Source organism: Triticum dicoccoides, chromosome 3A (genome assembly GCF_002162155.2).
Source record: "Triticum dicoccoides isolate Atlit2015 ecotype Zavitan chromosome 3A, WEW_v2.0, whole genome shotgun sequence".
Lineage (NCBI taxonomy): Eukaryota > Viridiplantae > Streptophyta > Magnoliopsida > Poales > Poaceae > Triticum > Triticum dicoccoides.
This window is the reverse complement of record NC_041384.1, coordinates 218776005-218785783: the sequence shown is the minus strand read 5'-3', so window position 1 is coordinate 218785783 and position 9779 is coordinate 218776005. Positions and strand designations below refer to the sequence as shown.

Genomic DNA, 9779 nt, shown 5'->3' with positions numbered 1-9779 from the left:
ACACGTGACTGCCAGGCATTCACAATGTCTGCAGTTGCTGGTGCAGGTGGTACACCTAGCGGTGCTTCTAGGACGTAATTCTTCTGTGCAGCAATGAGGATAATCCTCAAGTTACAGACCCAGTCCGTGTAATTGCTACCATCATCTTTCAAATTTGCTTTCTCAAGGAACGCATTAAAATTTAACGAAACAACAACATGAGCCATCTATCTATAATCAACATAGACAAGCTAGAAACTATCAGGTACTAAGTTCATGATAAATTTAAGTTCAATTAATCATATTACTTAAGAAGTCCCACTTAGATAGACACCCCTCTAATCTTCCAAGTGATCACGTGATCCAAATCAACTAAACCATGTCCGATCATCACGTGAGATGGAGTAGTTTCAATGGTGAACATCACTATGTTGATCATATCTACTATATTATTCACGCTCGACCTTTCGGTCTCCGTGTATCTGTTATATGCCAGGCTCGTCAAGTTTAACCTGAGTATTCCGCGTGTGCAACTGTTTTGCACCCGTTGTATTTGAACGTAGAGCCTATCACACCCGACCATCACGTGGTGTCTCAGCACGAAGAACTTTCGCAATGGTGCATACTCAAGGAGAACACTTATATCTTGATAATTTAGTGAGAGATCATCTTATAATGCTACCATCAATCAAAGCAAGATAAGATGCATAAAAGATAAACATCACATGCAATCAATATAAGTGATATGACATGGCTATCATCTTCTTGTGCTTGTGATCTCCATCTCCGAAGCACCATCATGATCACCATCGTCACCGGCGTGACACCTTGATCTCCATCGTAGCATCCTTGTCGTCTCGCAAACTTATGCTTCTATGACTATCGCTACCGCTTAGTGATAAAGTAAAGCATTACAGGGCGTTTGCATTGCATACAATAAAGCGACAACCATATGGCTCCTGCCAGTTGCCGATAACTCGGTTACAAAACATGATCATCTCATACAATAAAATATAGCATCATGCCTTGGCCATATCATATCACATCATGCCCTGCAAAAACAAGTTAGACGTCCTCTACTTTTTCAAGTTTTACGTGGCTGCTACGGGTTGAGCAAGAACCGTTCTTACCTATGCATCAAAACCACAATGATAGTTCGTCAAGTTAGTGCAGTTTTAACCTTCTCAAGGACCGGGCATAGCCACACTCAGTTCAACTAAAGCTGGAGAAACTGACACCCGCCGGCCACCTATGTGCAAAGCACGTCGGTAGAACCAGTCTCGCGTAACCGTACGCGTAATGTCGGTCCGGGCCGCTTCATCCAACAATACCGCCGAACCAAAGTATGACATGGTGGTAAGCAGAATGACTTGTATCGCCCACAACTCACTTGTGTTCTACTCGTGCATATAACATCTATGCATAAAACCAGGCTCGGATGCCACTATTGGGGAACATAGTAATTTCAAAAAAATTCCTACGCACATGCAGGTTCATGGTGATGCATAGCAATGAGAGGGGAGAGTGTTATCTACGTACCCTCGTAGACCATTCGCGGAAGCGTTATATCAACATGGTTGATGTAGTCTTACGTCTTCACGATCCGATTGATCCAAGTACCGAAAGCATGGCACCTCCGAGTTCTGCACACGTTCGGCTCGGTGACGTCCTCGCCTTCTCGATCCAGCAAGAGGGGCGAAGTAGTAGATGAGTTCCGGCAGCACGACGGCATCGTGACGGTGTTGGTGAAGAACAATCTCCGCAGGGCTTCGCCTAAGCACTACGAAAACTATGATGGAGGATAAACTAGAGGGGACGGGGTTGCCGGCACACGGCTTGGTGTTTCTTGATGTGTCTTGGGTGCTAGCCCTACCCCTCTATTTATATGTTGAGCCTTGGGGTCGGAACTTGGAGTAAAAGCCTCCACAAAGTCGGTTTCACCTGAAAGGCAAGAGTCCTTCTCGGACTCCAGGGCCAGACGCCAGGGACCCTGGCGTCTGGCCCCTGGACTCCGCAAAACTTCCTTTTCCGTTTTCCAAAAACCTTGTGGGCTTTCCCCTTTGGCCCAAATAAAGTGTTCTCGTACCCAAACATTTCGGGAAACATCCGGAACCCCTTCCGGAGTCCAAACACTATTATCCCATATATCAATCTTTATCTCCGGACCATTCCGGAGTTCCTCGTCATGTCTGTGATCTTATCCGGAACTCCGAACAACATTCCGTCACCAACATATATAACTCATAATACTATACCGTCAGCGAATGTTAAGCGTGCGGACCCTACGGGTTCGAGAACTATGTAGACATGACCGAGACACCTCTTTGGTTAATAACCAATAGCGGAACCTGGATGCCCATATTGGCTCCTACATATTCTACGAAGATCTTTATCGGTCGGACCGCATAACAACATATGTTGTTCCCTTTGTCATCGGTATGTTACTTGCCCGAGATTCGATTATCAGTATCTCAATACCTAGTTCAATCTCATTACCGGCAAGTCTCTTTACTCGTTCCGTAACACATCATCCCGCAACCAACTCATTAGTTGCAATGCTTGCAAGGCTTAAGTGATGTGTATTACCGAGTGGGCCCAGAGATACCTCTCCGACAATCGGAGTGACAAATCCTAATCTCGAAATACGCCAACCCAACAAGTACCTTCGGAGACACCTGTAGAGCACCTTTTTAATCACCCAGTTACGTTGTGACGTTTGGTAGCACACAAAGTGTTCCTCCGGTAAACAGGAGTTGCATATTCTCATAGTCATAGGAACATGTATAAGTCATGAAGAAAGCAATAGCAAAAAACTAAACGATCAAGTGCTAAGCTAATGAAATGGGCCAAGTCAATCACATCATTATCCTAATGATGTGACCCCATTAATCAAATGACAACTCTTTGTCTATGGTCAGGAAACATAACCATCTTTGACCAACGAGCTAATCAAGTAGAGGCATACTAGTGACATTCTGTTTGTCTATGCATTCACACATGTATCATGTTTCCGGTTAATATAATTCTAGCATGAATAATAAACATTTATCATGATATAAGGAAATAAATAATAACTTTATTATTGCCTCTAGGGCATATTTCCTTCACTATCACACATAAGCCTCCTTATATCTTCCTCAAAACAGCCACCATACCTACCTATTATGGCATTTCCATAGCCATTCCAAGATATAATGCCATGCAACTTTCCACCGTTCCATTTATTATGACATGTATCATCATTGTCATATTGCTTTGCATGATCATGTAGTTGACATCGTATTTGTGGCAAATCCACTGTTCATAATTTTTTCATACATGTCACTCTTGATTCATTGCAATCCTGGTACACCGCCGGAGCCATTCACATAGAGTCATATTTTGTTCTAAGTATCGAGTTGTAATTCTTGAGTTGTAAAAAAATAAAAGTGTGATGATCATCATTAGAACATTGTCCCATGTGAGGAAAGGATGCTGGAGACTATGATTCCCCCACAAGTCGGGATGAGACTCCGGACGAAAAAAGAAAAAGAAAGAGGCCAAAAGAAAAAAAAAGGAAAAAAAAGGCCCAAATAAAAAAAGAAAAAATAATAAATGAGAGAAAAAGAGAGAAGGGACAATGTTACTATCCTTTTTCCACACTTGTGCTTCAAAGTACACCATGATCTTCACGATAGAGAGTCTCTTATTTTGTCACTTTCATATACTAGTGGGAATTTTTCATTATAGAACTTGGCTTGTATATTCCAATGACGGGCTTCCTCAAATGCCCTAGGTCTTCGTGAGCAAGCGAGTTGGATGCACACCCACTTAGTTTCTTTGATGAGCTTTCATATATTTATAGCTCTAGTGCATCTGTTGCATGGCAATCCCTACTCCTTGCATTGACATCAATCGGTGGGCATCTCCATAGCCCATTGATTAGCCGCGTCAATGTGAGACTTTCTCCCTTTTTGTCTTCTCACACAACCTCAATCATCATATTGTATTCCACCCATAGTGCTATGTCCATGGCTCGCGCTCATATATTGCGTAAAAGTTGAAAGAGTTTGAAAAAGGCTAAGTATGAAACAATTGCTTGGCTTGTCATCGGGGTTGTGCATGATGAGAGCATTTTGTGTGACGAAAATGAAGCATGGCCAAACTATATGACTTTGTGGGTTAAGTTTTCTCTGGCTATGGTATTTTTATAAGACATAATTGCTTGACTAGCATACTTGGAGTATTACTATTTTTATGTCAACAATAAACTTTTATCATGAATCTTTCAGATCTGAACATTCATGCCACAATATAGAAAAATACATTGAAGAACATTCTAGAAAGCATTCCACATCAAAAATTCTGTTTTTATCATTTACCTACTCGAGGACGAGCAGGAATTAAGCTTGGCGATGCTTGATACGTCTCCAACGTATCTATAATTTTTGATTGTTCCATGCTATTATATTATCTGTTTTGGATGTTAATGGGATTTATTTTACACTTTTATATTATTTTTGGGACTAACCTATTAACCGGAGGCCCAGCCCAAATTGCTGTTTTTTTTTTGCATATTTCAGTGTTTCGTAGAAAAGGAATATCAAACGGAGTCCAAACGGAATGAAACCTTCGTGAACATGATTTTTGGAACAAACGTGATCCACGGGACTTGGAGTGGACATCAAGAAACAAACGAGGAGGCCACGAGGCAGGGGGCCCGCCTACCCCCCCTCCGGGCGCGCCCTCCACCCTCGTGGGCCCCTCGTTACTCCACCGACCTACTTATTTCTGGTGCTTGCAGGTGCGCTTGCCCAGCCTGCCTGGCCTCTGGTACATGCAGGCGGGCAGGTTGATGTCGCTGGTATAAATACAAGTGTTCAATTACAATTATTGTATTCACAGCTGGTCAATTCGGTGTCTGGGTTCTAAAGCCCATCTAGGAGTTTCTTAGATAGATTATGTCTGGGTCATTATATTGTTCCCTTGGGTATGCTTGTAATAAACATCTCTTTTTATGCATGAATCATTATTATTTCATTTAATTGGCTCTACTGTCTCTTGTGCTCCTGTTTGATACTTTTTTGCATTTACCTGTGCTGTCTTTACTTCGCTTTCGTCTTAATATGCAGTATTTGCATATATGTGTGCTCATTGCTGATGATGGCTCGCCGTCGGTGTGTTTTGCATGCTCCTGTTGTTGGTGTTTGTGGTATTCGTAAGAGAAATGGTATGTTGTCTATATGGTCATTTCCTTAGGTTTTGTTTGGCTTGCATCTGTTCATTTGTGTCGGTTCTGTCGTTTTCTAGGGGATGCCTGGTTCCCAGTGCTCACTCCTGCCATGTTGGCTAGAAATCGGAAGAGGCATAAATTACTTAGGGGCCTTCGTTGCCATGGTGTTACATGTACTGGTTTTCTTGGTCGGGGTTCCTGTCTTTCCGTCCTTAGTATCTTTGTTTTGGCTGTTGTTTCTCATAACAACATGCATGTAGATCTTCGGATTGAAGGGGACTTGCCAACTGATTGGACTGGTTTTCCTGTCGAGGTAGTTGACGATCACAAAGGTACTAACTATTAGGTTGATGTTAGTTTTGTTTTTTCCTTTTCCTGTCATGACGGCCTCCTTGAGTATTGTGTTTTCTGTAGTTTCCTATAAGGACAGATCTTACTATGGTCCTCCTGAGTACCAGTGCCCTCACTGCAAGGCTTCTTTTTGGTTTGAGGAGAGGGCCAATCCATATTCTTCATGTGTGCTACGTAAAATTGTTTATAACCTTTGTTGCAAAGGTGGAAAAGTCGTTGTTAAACCTTTCAGAAATCCTCCTGCTTTATTGAGTCATTTATTATCCTGTCATGGTGATCATGTTTCCAAGCAATTCCTGACAAAGATACCGCATCGCAGTTGGACGGCATTTACGTCTATTGTGGCGACGTCATTCGTTCGCTGGAAGGCACGCGGGGGTTAATATCTTCAAAATTTGTGGTCAGGTCCATCATCTTATTGGTTCTCTTTTGCGGATGAAAACGATTGTGCCGTCCAGCCATACCACTGGTCGGCGTTACTACCAGGAGAACTTTCAGGATGGTCTTACAATTTGTTGAGTGGATGAGGCCCCTGATACTTTTACTATTTTTACATGTAGTCCAATGTGGCTTGAGATTACTAAGATGAAGCTTAACGAATATCTAGATGAAATCCAGTCAGGCCATGCCTATGGTCCTATAAACGCTGGTACCATTTTATTTACCCTTTCCATGCAACTACAACTTGAAATTTCTGACTGATGTTTAAGGCTTCTTGTTTTTCTATCTCATTTTCTGTTGTTTTGCTTTGCTTTGCAGTTCTGTACACCGTCGAGTTTCAGAAGTTCCTGGTATTCCCGTGGAAGTATGTTTTTAGACCAGTGGAAGGTCATTTAATGATTAAGTTTATAAAGCGCACTGAACTTGTGGAGAGAACTGGAATGGAAGCAGAGTTCCCCTTCTGTACGTATGCATTGACTCCAATAGCTTAGCTCCCTAGGCCTACAGATATGCCTGAACGCTTTACAAGTGATTTTGTGACTAATCATCTTTTCTCTCGTTTGTTTGGTGGTGATTTTATAATAACTCTTCTTTGCTTGCGCAGATGTCATTAGAGTGATTACTGGAATCTCTGAAGCTGTTCAAGTATGTTAGTGCAAAATCTCAGTGCGTTCTTTTTAAAGACAAAGCAGTTTGTTGACACAGACAAAGAGAGCTTGGTAACTTCCAGATCATCTGTATTTTCAAACTTCTCCTTCCTTCTATGCTTATTTATGTGTGTTTCTTCTCACAGGCCATTGAAACAGTCAGATCAGTTAATGAGTCTGTTGCTGAAAAGGACAATTCACCACAACTTGGCAGTTCCATGGAGAAAGATAACTTACCATTGCCTGACAGACCTCCGATGCAAAAAGGTGCTCGCCATTTCTTTACTTATACCCCAATGCTTTGCTTGCATTGCAAGATACTCAACCTAGTGTGCCATTTTCAGGCCCCAACCATCTGTGCCTGTCGATGCTCGAAGCAATCCGAGCAAGTGGGGCAGATAGAAGTAGAAACATCGCCTGGGTAATCATAGGGCTTTCTTTTTTCCAAATTCTTCTGGACCTTCTTGTGGTCTTTGTTACCACCACACATTCTCATGAGTGGTTCCCTTTTGGTCTTCGTGCTCTTTCAGTAGGCAAGGCATCTTTTGGAGACCCAAGAATTTTTGTTAACGTTGCTGTAAATGGACGGTTTCTTATTAGTATGCCTGTACGAGCGATTCCTGTGCTTGAGCTTCGGCTCGTGGGCACTTACCGCCACATCACTTGGTTGCTTATGGGCAACAATGACAGCTATCACAATCATGTTGCTGTCCATTCGGACTATCAGGCTACTTGGCTAGAAGCTGTATTTTTGTCAGGTTTGAATGATTCAGATTCGCTTATTGCAGTCTCATTTCTTGGTTTAAGTATGTATAATATTTTGTGCTGAGTCCTTGTCTGTTGCATGTGTGCAGGACTGTAGGGTATGAGATCGATGTATACATGCATGCCCTAGACTCAGGTGCCCCGGAGTGAAATGGGAGTCGAACGGCTAGACATGCCATACAATGTTGCCTTCTTTTCCGCAATACCCTGATTACCCAATTCCTGATGTACATTCCGATTCGTGTCTCTACTGCAGAACTTTAGCTCATAGAGCAGAAAACTCGTATCATCTCTCTATGTATGGTGTCGAGCAATGGAACTGCAGTGATCTGGCAGTGTGACTGTTGACCTCCTTGACACCATTCACGTTCGTCGCTCTGAACCCACTCAGCAGACAAGTAACTCTTTATCCTTAAATTCCATGTATAGCTTTGTATCATTAAATTCCTTGCACTATTCTCATGGCCATTGAATACATCATGTAACCCCACATAAATGGCTAGGAACCAAATAAATTTAATTTATCTTCAATACCCTCTCCAAAATATTTCTATTGTCTGTATTAGGAAGGATCTATAAGAGTTGCTGCTATATATATGTTGTGAACCCGCCCATGTAGTTAATATTTGGTTCTTCATTTTTTTTAGTTCAAGCCCCTGAGATAATGATTTTAAATTATGAACTGACTATAGTTCAGGATTTAGTGAACATATCAACATACATGGTGATCTTTACAACTTATTTATTTTTTCTGTGGGGCTTCAAATATAATAAATTACGAATAAATAATGTGCAGTAATCATGTTTCTTTTCTTATCACTATACTTCAGTAATGGTATCTACACAATGTATACATACTGCTATCATAGTGCAGTGTGAATGAAGTGTGCTGCTTCTACTTGCATAAAAGCTGATATTGACATGCTCCTTAGCCATGTGATCTTCAAGGGCCTTTGGCTATGTGTATCACTTCACAGATTAAAGATGTAGCTACAATCATTATTAGTTTTTTGGTTATCTTCCTTTTTAAAGAAGCAGCTTAGAGACCTACTGGCTGCTCTGGATCAAGATTATAAGCAGATTTCATATATTTGGACAACAGACAGAGATTGTGTTTCATATATGCATATGCATTTATTGTATAATTCAGTTCCACCACCACATTACTACCTACATGAATTTCCCCTATACCAGATATTAACTTTTGAAATTAGTGACATCTACTCAAATAAATATCCACAGGTTGGCATAGACATGTTTACATCAGCAATCTTTTCTTTGAGATATCTGGTGGCCTTTCGTGTAAGTTCAATGTATCCATTTATCATTCCATTGCTTTCTTGATTCAACAATAACAATAAAGGACTGCTAAATTGTACTTTGTAGAGAAAGGGATGACGTACACCTAGGTTATATAGGCTAAAGAGTATCGATAGTCTGACCGCACATCATTTTTTGTACACTCAGTAATCTTTAATGGTTTATTAACACTAGCTAATCCGAAGTAGATGTTTATTATTTGTTCCCTTTTCCTTACTTATCCATAGAATAATGATCTTTATTTTTATCTGTTTTGTAGAACCATCGAATTCAAGTCATCTTTGAGTACATGACATCTTCTGAAGTTCGTGCCATCATGCTTTAGTTTTCCCACATGAGCTGAGATTATTCAAATAAAAAGACGCTCTCAGGCACAAGAGCATGATGTGCTTCCGCCAGTTGCTTTCACACCAAGGCCACGGGTTGATCATCTAAGCGCACCTATGAAGTTGACCAACAAGGAAGTTGGCCAGAGCTACTAATTAGTATGCCTAATTGCTATTGCTTTGTAGTTTGACCGCCTCTACCGTCAGTATGCCTGGCTTTTGCTTTCTTATTATGTTCCTGCTATTAGTACTTCATCTCTCGTGTTCGTGCTCTTAGTATTGAACTTAATGTTGTAGTTATTAGCTTTTGTGGTCTAATGAACTAACTGAGTGTTTATAATTTCATGACGATGTTGAACTCGATAACTAAATGATCATTATCTGCTTGACCATATCGTTGGGACCGGCACCCTTGCGCCAAGCCGTGGTCCCGATCTAGTACCCAAGACTAGACAGGTGTTCGCCGATATATCTACATATCGTCTGATATATCACCCGATATCTGACATCTGATATGTCAAAACCGATACAAACCTGATATCCGATATTTTGAAGCTTGGTGTGGTCTCCTACTGGATTGATACTTTGGTTCTTAAAAATTGAAGGGAATACTTACACTGCTTTACTGCATCACCCTTTCGTCTTTAAGGGAAAAACAACGCAGTGCTCAAGAGGTATCAAGAAGGATTCCTGGCATCGTCGCCGGGGAGATATACGCCAAGTCAAGACATACCAAGT

General features: G+C 41.3%; 2 long non-coding RNA genes across 2 annotated transcripts; both read left to right on the top strand.

The window, feature by feature from the left end:
* The first annotated feature begins 6798 nt into the window (after positions 1–6798).
* LOC119271496 lies at positions 6799–7297 on the top strand. The gene is made up of 3 exons (XR_005134558.1): positions 6799–6897; positions 6975–7051; positions 7161–7297. It is a non-coding gene; the product is annotated as an uncharacterized LOC119271496 (long non-coding RNA).
* A 201-nt stretch (positions 7298–7498) lies between these two features.
* Positions 7499–9051, top strand: LOC119271495. The gene is made up of 3 exons (XR_005134557.1): positions 7499–7793; positions 8638–8697; positions 8975–9051. It is a non-coding gene; the product is annotated as an uncharacterized LOC119271495 (long non-coding RNA).
* The last annotated feature ends 728 nt before the right edge of the window (positions 9052–9779 follow it).